General features: G+C 35.3%; 1 long non-coding RNA gene across 1 annotated transcript; it reads right to left on the bottom strand.

Moving 5' to 3' along the window:
- Positions 1 to 12,000: 12,000 nt before the first annotated feature.
- Positions 12,001 to 12,581, bottom strand: LOC108974866. The gene is made up of 3 exons (XR_001993830.1): positions 12,358 to 12,581; positions 12,115 to 12,302; positions 12,001 to 12,032 (listed from the first exon to the last, which is right to left on the bottom strand). It is a non-coding gene; the product is annotated as an uncharacterized LOC108974866 (long non-coding RNA).
- Positions 12,582 to 15,424: the final 2,843 nt, after the last annotated feature.

The raw sequence follows: 15,424 nt of genomic DNA, 5'->3' as shown, positions 1-15,424 counted from the left end.
TTCGATCACTTTAATCGATGCAATTTGAAGTAGTTATTTTAATAGCTGGTTAGTGCACCCGCTGCGGCTCACACACTCTAAAATTTACCTTTTTTGGTATGTTTGGCTAACAAATTGGAATAAATGGTTTGAATACATAAACTGTGACGAATATATCTGCAAGGAATCGCATCTAAACACGAACTAACGTTGAATATATATGTCGTAGTTGCAAGTAGGCTCCCTTTGAGCGAAAAAAAATGGCTTGTGTGCCTATTGTCATCGGGCAAATGATTTTACTGAAATAATTCAAATTCAAGCTCTTTGAGGCCAACGTTGGAAACAAAACTGTGGGCGGCCAAAACACACCAGGGCGTCAATAAATTTGAGTGTTACTGTAATCGTTGTTTTTGTACGAATTGCCTTTCGCACCGAGTGCAAAATCCAATTGTTTGTTTGTGTGGTTTTCCTGCATTGAAATTGTATTTGTTTGGACACGCACGAATAATATTTTTGCTCGACCACACGCCTCTGCTGCGAATGTGTCCAAGTGATTTGGCTTCTGTTGACTCAACTAAAGGATGCGCGTTGCGCTGTGTTCGCTGGTAACCCATATAAAATAGTTTTGCTGTCTTTCCCAATTGTGTATGCCGAGGCACATTCTCTGGTATTTACGAGGAACCCGCTAAAATTGCTAAGGAAATTAGAAATATGGTTTGCCAAAGTTTGAGGGGGAAATTATGTTTTCTGTGCTTTGGCTTCGGCAGGAAGGAAATAATGGCTTTGTCACATACTGTCTAATATAGAAGAACCAGTCGGGTAAAAAAAGTGAATTTCGCATTTGAATTCTATTCACATTTTTGAAGGGGCTATGACGTTTGTAATCATGGCTTCGGATCTTCGTTAAATACACGAATTTTTAATCTTTACGATTATCAAGGTGGAAGCTGCGGGGTAGCGCAGAAGGAGTGCCAAAAAATCTCACAATTTTAGGGGGTCAAAATAAAGTTTCACCAATTTGCAATTGTCATACTTAAAAACTACCATTGTCACTATAAGATTACGGATTTGTGGTGCTGGATGGTGTTTGGTACGACCACATCTCAAGATTGTGATCGGACTTTCTTGCGGACATACAGTAGAACATTTGAGGAAAATGCGGAGAATGAAAGTAAAACTCTGCCTCTTAAGTATGGCTTTTTTGCATTCACCTGGCAGTAGCTTTTCGCTTGGTTCCCATTTCATAGTAACGGTTCAACAGCGTAAATGCCGCTGGAATAATGGCAAAGGCAATATTTTTGATTTTTTTCAAATTCTCATTTTTATTTTAGTCACTTTCTATTAAAGCAACTTTGTTATGCCGCCACAGCTAAGGGCATACCTTGAATTACGGATAAAATAAGACCATGACGACCCCTAGAAATTCATGGATAGCAAGTGAAACTTCTTGTGCACATGCGAGTTTATGTGCTCTCGGCGATTCTGTTCACGTTGTTTGTAGAGGCTCTACCTATTCTGTGCAAACTGGGCATATTCATACTATGTGGTGATTGAAGAAACCTTCCTCTCCTTAAGTTATATTTTATTCTATTTGTTTCTTATTTCTATTTGTTTCTTATTTAAGGAAGGTTATGAAAGTTCTATTTAATTTGCACTTCGAGCCAGTGTTCAGTGTTCTTGAAAGTAAAACTCAAATTCCCGTTCCTGGGAAACTGGAAGTATTCCACGAAAACAGGGAGGGGCGAAACTGCTATGGAACCTGGAACAGCTGTTGCAGCTGCTAAAAGTAATATTATGACATACTCAAATATTTAAAGATCTGCTTTCGCGCTTACAGCAGCAAAGAAAATACTGTTTAACAAATGCTGGTTGTAACGCCCAGCTGCTAAAATGGCAAGAAATATTGTGAAATTTAGGTGAAAACAAACGAGCTTTTAAATAACTCCGCAGCATATATGTAAACTCAACACATAAACACAAACACGTACGCTGCTTTTTCAGGGTTATCTTGACCCAAAACAAAGCATTGAAAATATTTAAATGGTCTTCGCCCAATTATGCCTGTTAAAGCCTAAAAGGAATCGCGTAATAATAACGGCAGCAAACGAATAATGAACGATCGAACAAAAATGATTTTAATGAGTGGAGTTAACCATCTTTGTAGGCAGATCTCATCCTTTACTTCCTAATAAAGTTCTCTTAGTGATTTGTTAGTCTGAATGCATAAATCAATGGAAAGGCTTAGTGCAGTTATAAAAACAAGGGACATACGGATACGTCAAGGTTGGATAAGTGATTTTCAGCCTCCAAGTCTATCTCTTTACTTTGATCTGACGTTCCACAGAACGTCACAGAACGCTGCATAACGGCGAACATGACTGTGATAAGGCATATTTCACATATTCAAGACGATGCACCAACAACAAAAGAACTGAAAATGGATATTCGGGGATAACCTCAGAATTTTTTACACTTTTAAACTGAAGCTAAGTAAGTAAGAAAAAGAAATAAATATATGCAAAAGAACATTGGAACAGTTTTAAAACATGTTTCAAAGAAATTATTTCCAATATATAGATTAGCATAGAATACAGAATAAAAATTTCAGAAAAAATTTAAATTTTATGCCACTTTTATTTCAAAATACAAAAAATTATACCTGAAAATTTACGCCGTCGAAGATAAGTATCGGCAGATGCAGAGTACGCGAAAATGACCATGTCTGGGACAACGCACGTGTGAATCCGATACAATATTGCACTAAGTTACGTCAAAGTAAATTAAATAGAAGCAGGACAAATCAGCAGAACAAAGCATAACTATTAAAAATTCAACATTAATTTAAACAGAATTTAAAGAAAAAGTGAAGTTTCACAACTCGATATTTAAGTGCACGTAAAATTTATTTTTGGAATACACAAAAAAAAAAAAAAAAAAAAAAAAAAAAAAAAAAAAAAAAAAAAATTAATAAAAAAAAAAAAAAAAAAAAAAAAAAAAAAAAAAAAAAAAAAAAAAAAAAAAAAAAAAAAAAAAATGCAGAATTTATAGCAAAACTTAGAAATTTTCCATACTTGCATAAAGCCAGTTTCATTAATTGTGTGGAGATGAATGCTATTTAGACCCTTAGTGATAAATTCTTTTACAAAACTCCGCAAATTTACAATTTATGACCATATTATATTATATTATTGTAAGATATATTATTTAATAGATAAAAATTGCAGCATAATTTATTCAAAAAAAGTTAATATTCGATTTTTGGATCCTGAAAGAAACAAAGATAAAATTTTATGCCGAACGACGAGAATTATTTAAAAAGAGAGTGATAGGTAGAAGAGAAATACTTTCTAATAACCAAAACATGGGAACACACATTCAAAAAGTGTATTTTGGAAAAGCACGGAAGACCCATTCCCCTGCTTTAAATCTGTTTCATGATTGGCTACTAGCGCTCCAGCATAACTCAGCATACAAGATTACCTCAAAAACAAAGCCAAGTGCAATTTTGTTTCAACGAATTGTCGTGCTTGCTTCATTTGCCACATCTGACTTTGATTTATGTTTTGTTTGCAATGGACGACCAGAGGTGCAGTAAGTAAAATGAAAAAGTGAAAGTTTAGAGATGTGGAAACTACATATCATCGCCTAATATGCAAAATAACGTAACAACGTTTTCGGAAATTTACGGTAGAAAGAATGAAACACAATATAAAATGAAACAGAGGTTGAAAAATAATTTAAATATTGGATCGTAATCAATGAAACATCCAATTTGGAATTTTTTGATCATAGGTTACTTTGCATTACAGAGTGTGCCTTCTGTAAGCTTCCATGTTAATCTTTGTATAGGGGATAGCTTCGGCTAAGAAGATGTCTTTAAAAAGTGACTTTATTGTCCACTTAATTTGTTTAAATATATAAATTTGTATATGTGCGTATGTGTTCCTATATACTATACATAAAACTGTAGAACTGTGAATAAAATGCTTAGTTAAAGGGCCGCTGATGAAATACAGTGCGCTTATATATAGTTAAAAGATAAATTAAAATACACCGCAAAAGTAGACATCATTCTTTTGAGCCGATACACGGCGGTTGTCGCTTTACAGCGACATTTTTAGCTCGTGAAACCATATACACCTCCTATATGTACCACAAGTTAAATTTCCAAGCAATTTCTAGCTAAGTCTTAGACGCCAAATACAAAGGCTGCGATAAGAAGCAACAATGTGTCAGACTTTCCAAAGCAAATGATTCATGCAACGCCTTTGCACACTTCGCGATAAACTGACAAATCCCCCATCGGTAGTGCTCAGTAAATATTCATTTATGCAAAAGCTCTGATAAGCGCATTCAGACCGGATTATGAATGACTGAATGAAAGACTGAATAACGGCGTAAAATAAAAAATCCGGCACCACTAGGAAGTTGAAGTGGAGGTAGGTGAAGTAGAAAAATGAATAAATGCCATTGAGACAGAAGAAAGTAATCTTGTCTAAGAGTCCCCCTTGAAAGCAATTGAAATGAAAGCTTTGTTAGAAGACACTGTGTTAAATGTGAATTTTGAGTGAAATTTTTATTTTTATTTCATCTGCTGTAAACAGTAAATGCTGTTTACCTGCATCTTAATATTATTTCAGAGCTTTTGCATAAAATTTTTTATGTAACACTTGGCGCATTTATGACAAAAAAGTTGTTTGCTTTGAGCCACAGATATTTGATTTATATTGGACAGTTTAATTTAAGAGCAAATCACTTACCATCTATGGAATTTGCAAATATATTTTAGGTAATATAAGATAATATTTGCATCTGAAATCTAATAATTCTTTAAGCTAAGCACTTGAATTTTTCCTGAGATCTTTTCACTATTTTTTTTTATAGATTTGTTGGAGATGGAAATCAGGCTTCTTAACTACAAATATGCAGGAATAATCGCTACTGCTTATTAGCCGTGTAACCAATTCTTGGTATGAAAAAGTCTTGTAAAAGATTTCGAGTATTAATCATAATTTATTCTATTTCTAGTTTTTCTATATGCAAATAACACAGAATTTCGCTTTGATTGTCAATTCCCCAGCCCAAAAGGGCTCCTTTTAAAATACACCAACCTTCTAAAATTATTGTGTATCGATGTTATTCATGGAAGTTATACAAACATGGTAAGAGTAGACGACTATTTATCACTTGATTACCTCTGTATAATTCAAACTTTGCAGTTTGCAAAAGTTAAATGCAAAATGTAAAATTACTTTAGCTCAGCAGAGATAGATATTTTTCACTAAGGTGGATAAGTCATATCTAACCTGAAAAAGCTGGGTAGTGCGCACAAGTGCAATTCATTATTAAAAATATTAAAAATTATTATAATATAGGTGGCACTACTTTAGAGCAGCCAGAAGTTGATTCTGGTGGTAATGCTAATGTTGCTTCAGATGATGATGATGTCAGTATTGCGTAGTATTAACAATGTCAATTTAGACTATTTTAAAGCTTTCAGAGAGAGAGTAATAATACCAAATGGTCTTCACTTGTGTTTAACTAACTAACATACCTACACATATCGTAGAGTGCAGTCAAATTAATACATATAAATCAAGATCAAATCTAAGCATGCTCTTGTTAACTTGTGCACACTTCAGTGCACTTAATTAAAACAAATGCAAATATCTCCATTCCACACTCCCGCCATTACTGCCAAGTTTATCTCCGCGCAGCCACATTTTCATAGCTTTAATATGGTCTTGGCGTATGTTGCATAAGTTTTTCCTTGACTGATAACAACAAAAATAATTGCACCAAGCGTAAGTTTGTCGCGCTGCTAGAACGCTGATTAAGCAGTGGCATTGGTGCTAGTACCAGTTTATTTTTAGCCTACAATCATTGCTATATTTTCTGCTGCACATCTGCGGAATGTGCTTCTGACTTAACGAAACTGTTTTTAGGGTCTTTTTCAGCGCCTTCAGAGACGAGAATGACGACCAAAAAATAAGGTGGCATTTGAATTTAAACTGCGCGCGTCGAAGGATTTCGAGAATTATTTTTTTTAGGGTGGTAGTACTGCCAGTCACATGTATGTCAAATTTCATGTCAAAATATTCATTAGCGTTTGAGATACGTATCGTTTTGTGAGCTGCTAAAAGTGAGTTTTCCGTTTTTTGCGATGTCGAAATTTGTTGAGCAAAGAATTTGCATTAAATGATCATTTCGCCAAAAACTCAACCCATATCGTTCCACAACCACGGTGTTCACCTGATCTGGCGGCGTGCGACTTCTGTCTGTTCACCGTTTTTATGCGATATTCAAGGAGCAGCGAAGACGGAACTGAAGGCCATCCCGGAAAGTGACTACAACCAGTGTTTCGAAGATTGGAAAATCCGTTGGCATAAGTGCATTGCATCGGGGGATGAAATTGATTTGGAAGAATAAATAAAGAATTTTCAAAATAAATGCAATGCAACCTTATTTTTTGGGCACAGAGTATTCATTATTTTTAATTGCACGTTGTATTCCCAAAGAATGTATCAATATGCTTTGGAATTTTTGAAACAACCAACACGGTAGTACTTTTTAAACTCCCAAAAATCGACGTGTTCTAGGTTGTCACACTTAGTGTACCCCTTAAGTTTCTATATTCTTTTTCACTCTTCTTAATTTTCTGTTACTTGTCTGTTTTATACTCAGTTCTCCATCGCTCTTTTGGATGTTCACAAATCGTCGCTTTTAATTTCTACATTTCGCCTAAAGTCTCAGCCTACCAGCTAATATTTGTAGGCAGCCTTTGCCATGAGTCAGTATTTACTGTTGCTGAAGTCATTTACATTTATTTAGAATTGCTCTTAGTCTTTCGGATTTCAGTTATTTGTACAAAAGACAAAAAGTTTCATTTTAACAAATCCGAACATTTTGGTTATTTTCAGTAACTAAGTGAAGCCGTAAGTTTTTAATGTCTCCCTTCTGAGCAGTTAATTGATATAGATTTCCTGTAATTTTGAAAACTGAAACTATAAAAAATATCAAAATTTAGATTGAAGATTCCTGATAAAATATTTGAAAATAGGAAGTGTTATTTTTTTATGTTCTTCGGAATTTGAACTAATGTTTGAAGTGATGAAAATATTAATTTTTAACTAATTTTTAGTTTTAATTAACTGAATATACAGTTTTTATATGCGTCTAATAAAGGTTTCAGTCCAGATTGTTTAAAAAATTACAGCGTCATTGGTGGGTTGTGCTGAAGTACAGAAACTGGCTTGAAAGTTCCTTCTTGTTCTTGAAATATCTTTTTATGTATTTATTTAGTTGTTGGTACTTTTACAGATACGTAACCACGCAAATTAAAAGTCAGACTTAACTCAGCTCCATTTATACTCATTAAAAAATTAATAGCATTTTATAAAAACATTCAACACCTCCACGTTCGCAGCAAACACTTTCACAGTTTAGCTGAGCTCTAGCCGGACCTTCGCATCCGCATCGTAGAACAGCTGATTAGAGCATGTAAATAGCCATGACTTGCGCTGGCAGGCAGCAAATTCCGAACAACTCAGATGTATATCTAAAATTAAATTTATCAGAGGAGAGAAAAACGCCAAGAATAAAAACAGGAGAATGTAGAAAAGGGTGCCAATAGCTCCTATGCTTTAGTTCGTTGTTTCTTTAAACTAGTACTCACACTTGAAGATATTAATTTTTTAACTGTCAACTTTATGTACCAGGCCTTAAGTTCTCCGCACCTCACAATTCCTGTATTTATTTTAATTCTGCTTGTGACCTCTTAACGAGCAATACTGTGGGGGAAAACTAAAAAAAAAGGGAGAAATAGAGTGAAATGTGGGAAACCTTAAAGGCCAAAGTAATTATAACTCAGGAAATGGTAATTTCCAAGAGCTTCCGCGCTTTTCCTTTCGCAGGTGAGCCAAGGGGTGTACTGCTGTTTCTGTTTAAAAAATATTTTGATATGGGCGAATTTAACTGAAAATTGAAAATATTAATTGTAACTACCAACATATACAATTTGAGTTTTTATATACGTAATTTGAATAGAACAGCTGTTTTCCTAACATTAAGAACTAAAAAAATTGTGAAATAAGGATGCAGACTGAGAGAAATGGCTCTTTACAAACAGACCTGTAGACTCCTAGACATGATACTATGTTGCGTTATCTATTGCGTAAAATTAATTATGCATCAGGTTAATAATTTATATTTTATAACTATAATATTTGCTAATTACTAAAACAAATAAATTAAATACTGTTTTCTAGCTAAACCGACTTTAAATCCCAAGCGGTCATGAGTATTCGAGTCAAGAGTAAAAATGTTTAACTTTTTAGTCTTGTTCAGTATTTTATTATACATTTTAGGAAACACGCTGAATCTCTCATCAAATTCCTCAATACAGAGTGACATACGCACTGACCAGACTTCAATATCGGCCCTGCTTTTCAGTTGCTTGTGACAATACCTTAATTGGTTTGTGTGGTTCGTTCTGATTGACTAGGCTCCTTAAAATTTAAATGTTCTTAGTGGTGTGTGTGGTCTTATTGTCAATTTCACGCAACTACGGTGACCTGGGCACACTCATTTTTCATTTGAATAAATCGGTCAATGGAAGGAGCTATTATCGAAAGGCATGATATTAAGGCATGGCTTAGGTACACATCATCAAAGGAGTTACTGACCTAGGGTATGGTTTCGGAGGCAATAGGTACACTTTGCACATACTTGTAGGTAATATTAGTGCACATGTGAATATATCTATATTAAGAGTATTTATTAGATATCTTTATTTTTCACATGTTTGGTTCATCTAACGGTTGTATGTATCATTTAAAAATAATCGAGAGATAATCATAATGTCGAGAAAAAATGAATTCCGAGTGGCTGTTCGTTTTTCCGTCCGTTCTTAGGAAAAATTAAGATATCTCGATAAAATTTCGTACACATGTTTTTGAAAAAAAAAAAAAAAAGAAAGTAAGGCAGAGTTCGTAGGAGAGCGAAATAGGACCACTGCCACACCCAAAACACGCTTTTAAAGGAAAACCTATAAAGTGCAATAACTAAGCACTAAAATAAGATGTACCACTGTACAGTTTAGCACAGAGGGTTACAGCAGTAAGAGGCACCTGTGGGCTAAAAATTTTGAAAAAGTGGGCGTGGCGTACTCTCTAATAGGTGTAACGTACAAATTTGCTTGACAGTCAAAGCTACAAAAGCCAAATTTGATCGGCCAATATGCGAGTTATATCCATAAAAGTCAGAAGGCGCAGTTTACTGATGACAATGTAGGTTTCTAAAAAGTTGGCGAAATCTTGACTTAAGCCCCAATTAACTAATATCTGGAACATCCGGCTGAATCTACTCTATATGATTGATAATAGTATTTGAGGTACTTATACATATAATGATTTTCGTTTTCTAACAATCCTTTTGCCGAATATGTCGGTCTGTGTATGAGTTACATAGATTATATAATATATATGCAAGTTACGAGAGTATAAAATGTTCGGTTGCTCCAAAACCTATCCCTTCCTTAGTTCTTTCTCTTTAAATCTCCAAATTTCACCGGGCCTCAAATGTAAATCTTATGGCAATAACATTTCAAAGAGTAAAAGTTCTATGAAGTCTCTAATTAAGATCAAATACAGCTAAATTTGATCCAACAAAAGCGCTCAAATTGCTAACCTGGAGTGCTTAACAACTGATAAAGTATAGCCAGGGAAACTCTTTATTACTCACGACGAAGATGTTTTTATAATTGCAATTATTCTCATTTTTTATCTCTTACTTATTCTCAAATGGCGGGAACACTAAATTTCGTTTCTGCAATTTTCCACTCCTTCGATGCCAAGCCGAGCGTTTTCACTGGCGTTGCAAAAGTTTGGAATTAATTAATTACTTCTGACTACAAACACCAACAGAGCGAAGATGGTTGCCAATGCCAAGGTGTTGAGCAATCCAAAGTAGCTTTATTCCATCAATACATTGCATTCTAATTAATACTCTCCTTATCAGAACTCATACATTTTCCTTTCTTCTTTAACGAGCCAAGCGTCTTAGTAAAATGCAAAATGTCCCGTGGCTAATATACAATGTCATGGACTCACAATTTTTGTTTGCCTTACTAGCGTTACTGCAGCTCTTGACACCTACGCTCGGCGGCATCACACTGGCTATTCATCACATCGCTTACGAACAGTAAAAATATAGCTCGCCTCTTGCCCTTTTCTGGCTATAATTCGCCACAATTCGCATTCGAAAAGCCAAGCAATTAAGTGCTTGTTTGGTTCAGTTTTTTCGAAGAGGAGGGTTCTATTTTTATGCTCTGATTATGTGAACATTCAGATATAGTTGTGATGTTTTTTCGTATTTATTATTATATTTCCTACGAAACCTGACACACACATTTCCTGGTATGTTCGCGAAGTTGCAGTAACTAAAAGGCAACGGCAAGGCAAGTTGAATGGCCATAGACGCCAAAAACGGCTCTCTTACTGACCCCGTTTCCTCTTGACCATCCGCTGCGACAAGCAAACCAGATGTGAAACGTTGTTGACAATGAGCACTACACACACCTCATGACTGTGTCTTTCCGCATGTGAGGGTCCCTTATTTCGGCTTCAAGCTGGCCGAGTGCCAGTTATTAGCACTTAAAAGGTCTTTTCTATGTTTCCGTCATTCGCAACTCAATTAGGGGAGATGGTGTTGGCCCTGTAAGTGACAGAAACACAATGATTTAACGCAATTTGTTCAACACGAAGATAAATGAATTGACTAATTGCAATTTACTACCGCATACAGAAAGTTATACATAAAGAAAATAGCAAAAAAAAATTACTTATAAATTCGTAATTTTAAATTATTAATGCATTATTAAGTTGTTGAATATAACTAAAGACATTTAATAACAAATAAAAGATAATTTCTCTGTAGAAAACAGAATTGGTAAATTTTGTCTTTTCATATTTAAGTATAAGTAATTTTATTTTCCCTGCATTTTGCATTTTCAGTATTATTTTCATGACTCCACAAATACACAACAAAGACCGACACAACTGTAATGCTTCCCAAATTCAGTTTGAAAGTAGTAACGGTATTATATTGACATTGTGTGAGTTCATGTTTTTTTTAATGTACAAGTATATACTACCATACACATAACTTTTGTGTTTATCTTTTTTACTCAATTTTATTGACATTTATCCGACAAAATGACCAATAAACACGGCTGTAAGACAGTAACAGCTCCCAGAGTGTTGGAATTTTACCTTTTTGAGACTCCACAATCTGCGCCAACTATCGTGGGATGAGCCTCCTCAACATCGCCTATAAAGTTCTGTCGAGCGTACTGTATGAAAGATTAAAGCCCACCGTCAACAAACTGATTGGACCTTATTAGTGTGGCTTTAGACCTAGGAAATCAACAACCGACATGCCATGCGCCAAATTTGGAAAAAGACCCGTGACAAGAGAATCGACACACACCCCCTCTTCGTCGATCAAACAGCACGACAAGGAGCTGCCTCTACTAGTATAAACACCACCAACAATGTCAGCCGGGAAATCCAACGCAAGATAACTCTTGCCAACAGGTGCTAGTCCTTTCTCGACGAACAAAAACCAAACTCTATAAGTCACTCATAATTCCCGTCCTGCTATATGGTGCAGGGGTTTGGACGATGTCAACAACTGAGGAGGCGACGTTGCGAGTTTTCGAGAGAAAAGTTCTGCGAAAGATTTTCGGCCCTTTGCGCGTTGGCCACGGCGAATATCGCATTCGATGGAACGATGAGTTGTATGAGATATATGACGACATTGACATAGTTCAGCGAATTGAAAGACAGCGGTTACCCTGGCTAGGTCATGTTGTCCGGATGGACGAAAACGCTCCAGTTGTGAAAGTCTTTGACGCTGTACCCGCCGGGGGAAGCAGAGAAAGAGGAAGACCTCCACTCCGTTGGAAGGACCAGGTGGATAAGGTCCTCCTACGCTTAGAATATCCAATTGGCGCCATGTAGCGAAAAGAAGGTGCTGCGCTGTTTTTAGCTCGGCTATAATCGCGGAAGAAGAAGAAGAAGTGTGTACAACTACTTATAAAGTGAGGAGATTGTGTGTTTATGTAAGAGAACTCACAAATAAATAATGGAAAATTTATGTATCGGTTAAATTATTTAGTCAATTTCCATGCAGTGGTGTCTGCTCTTCTTTCCCATATGCAAATGTGGAAATCCGGAGTAAAATATTACACAATATTCACCATCATCAAAGTTTGTCGTCGGTTTTCATTAAAGTGGGCTCGGAAGTAGTAAATCTGCTTAAATCTGAAATAACCAAAGTCTCAGTTCAAAACCTTCGCTAAAGACTCGACTTACTTACTTATCTTCCCAGAGGCATATCTCACTTGTTGCTCGTCTCAATGGTCGCCTTCATTTTACTGTTACACCAAGGTGTAGAATTTTAAACTTGTATTAATTTTATGCCCTTGCTGCCATTACCATTACTACCGTTATTTTCATTAATATAGTTATGCGTTGCTTATAGTTTAAATTTTGCAAGGCTGCGTACAGTTACAGTTTGACAATGGGTTGTCTACCGGTCACAACCTCCTTTGAAATGCAAATAAAATTTAACTTTCGTAATTTTCTTTTAATTAAATGCAAATAAAAGAAGGCTTGAGAAGAAAGACTCTTTCTTTAGAGGTAAGTGCGAAGTCTAACCCTCCGACTGGTTGTTACAAAGTTCTGTTCAAATCACAAACTTTTTCATGAACTAAAAATTTAGCCACCGTCAGTGGTGAACCAACAAAAATATGCTGAATTTGGTAAAACACTTAAGGTATTGGAAAATTCCTTGGTGAAGGTGTAGATTTTGGAAATGAAATAGCAGTGTTTGTTGTTAACTTTCCTTCATAGACAAAGACTAACGGAGGCAAGTTAGCTAATCTGTTCACATCTCTAAATTTCTTGTGCTCATTTACATTGTAATTCTTCGTTTAGTTTTTTTTAAGGCAAAATGAAAATGGATTCGAATGCAGTCACTGCAACTTTAGAACTTACTTCAATCAATGGCCTCGTAAAAAAGTTGTGTTTGTGTATGCGTCTGATTGTTTGTAAGCAGGTTTGTAAAGTAAATGCTTCTCGTTGAACTGACAATGCCTGATTGAATCATGAAGTTTCCATTAAGCCCAAAGGAAAAGTGTGAAAGGGTCGCGTAGCTCGAGTCACGGCAACCATTCCTACTGCAATTTGAACACTACTCACGCTACATCTGAGGTTTTCAGCCGAAGTGCATCAATGAGTGCCCATATCATTCTTTCTCGTATTGCATCCTAACTTACTTAAAGAAACTTTTAGCAGCCGCCAACTTGAACGCAGTCAATGTCTTTGGCAATGTCTGAGTACTGACGTGGTTCACTACGGGAGTATTTCTTAGATTACTCGAAAAATGAAGATTCAATGTGTTTTTGTTGCAGCTTCAAAATACTTTAGCTTACGCTGTGGTTAAATTGTTTGGTGATTTACAAACACTTTCATTCCGTTATTTGTGGAATATTGAATGGTTCTGGAACAGTTCTCTTCTATTTGTGCCTAAATACTTTTGAGTGACTTGTTGTTAGGAAATTACTTGGTGCAATTCAAACCTACATGATATTTAAGGTAAATGGCACTAGAACAGAGTTGCTATCCTCTGTCTATCCTAACCGGCAAAAATTTACTTTGAGGAAGCTAAATTTACTTAATCCACTAAAAGTTCTCTTTAAGTTAATACACTAAATGAAACCAACTAATGAGACGTGAGGGGGTTTTCTTTCAAAATTTTCGAGCTATTGCAGGAAGTAGTATTTCTTGAGTTTGCGAAAAGTGGTTTTTAGGGTAGATCGCAATATGTTGAATATAACATATTTGGTAGTTTTATTTACCTCATATTGTTCTTACATATAAGCTGCAAATCCCACACATTTTAACACATTTTCTCAGTAATCTTCTGTCGCTTTGCGTGGGCGTAACTGTCGAACATTGCCATTGCCAATATAACACATGAATCATGAATGTTTACATAGTCAAGTCAATATCAGCATTGCGGTGATTCCAAAAATAGCACGAGCGACAGGCATTGTGTCAGAAATAAGTATGAAGTATTTTCATTTTGCTTTACGCACATGAAGCATAACTGTGAATACAGTTGAGTTTGCTTAAATTTTACATTAAAGTCAAATAAACATTTCTATTAAAATGTCGCGAATAAAATAATTTTCCAACTATTAAATATCTTTCCATGTATGCATAAATTATATGTATTGAAAATTTATACAAATTGAGTTCTTTCCTTATGAATCGACGAGGTAATCAGAACCTCCTCAAACAGAGTTAATTTGTAAGAAGTATCCTCTCCCCATGTCGCATTCTTTCAGACCATTGACATCGTCTTTTCTCCTAATTTTCGTATCTGTAAAAACGTTTACTTTTGTTCACTTTTGTAAGCCTTGACCCACTTTACACACATTTTAATTGCTCTTTTTTTAACTTACTCACTTTTCCGCATGTCACTCACGTGTTCTCAGATAGACCTATTATCGTTTCATTCTACCTTTCTTGGCTTATCTACATCCATACTTACATTTTTCCATATGAAGACGCGGGTGTGGTAATCATTATTAAATGTTTTTACTTTCAAACCAGTTGATTCACTTTTTTTTTATTACTTTGTCCTTTTTTGCTTTAAGTCGATTCTTTTTTTTTAATTATACAGCCGTTTATGAAAAGGGCGCAGTTTGTTTACTGAGAACGCAAAGAGCGAAACAATAAACGCAATTAGTGCCGATGTTGGCTTAAACTCTTGAATGAAATATTAATTACGTTGAGTTATATATTCCACTCACACACACTTTCGCATGAAATATTGATCGGATTGCATATATGTTGTTATAGCAATTAAAGTTCCAGCATTAGTGAGGTTGAATTTGTAAATGCGTGTACTATATGAGAGTCGTTTAACAATTATTTCCAAAACTTTTATACTAATCACTACACGGCTTTGGCGGCCATTTTCTTTCTGTCGTGTTGTTATAAAATGCTACCAATGTCAACCGTCATCAAAATCGAAATCAAGTCCTTTCTTTTCCGTTAACTCCGTTGATCAGAATGTAAGCTGTTTCAAAAAGTACAAAAATAAATGAATGTTATTTTCACAAAAATCAACCCGCCTTCGACCATTTTTTTCTCTCTCTTTTGTCTTCACCAGTCTTCTCGTCCGCTCCACACCGAATCGAATCTTTTGTCACAAAATCAGCTCAGAGTCGTATTTCTGGGGCGTGACACTACTATAAATATTTTGCAACAAGTTCTACAATTCATTTCATTAAAATCATGTTCTAATTATTTGAAGAATGATGTATCTCCAAATTTTCAAGAAATTTCAATTAACGATTAAAATGTTTTTTTTT

This window comes from Bactrocera latifrons, unplaced genomic scaffold (assembly GCF_001853355.1).
Source record: "Bactrocera latifrons isolate USDA-ARS-PBARC rearing strain unplaced genomic scaffold, ASM185335v1 scaffold_599, whole genome shotgun sequence".
Classification (NCBI taxonomy): Eukaryota; Metazoa; Arthropoda; class Insecta; order Diptera; family Tephritidae; genus Bactrocera; species Bactrocera latifrons.
The sequence above is the reverse complement of the archived record's forward strand: the minus strand, read 5'-3'. Positions and strand labels throughout refer to the sequence as shown.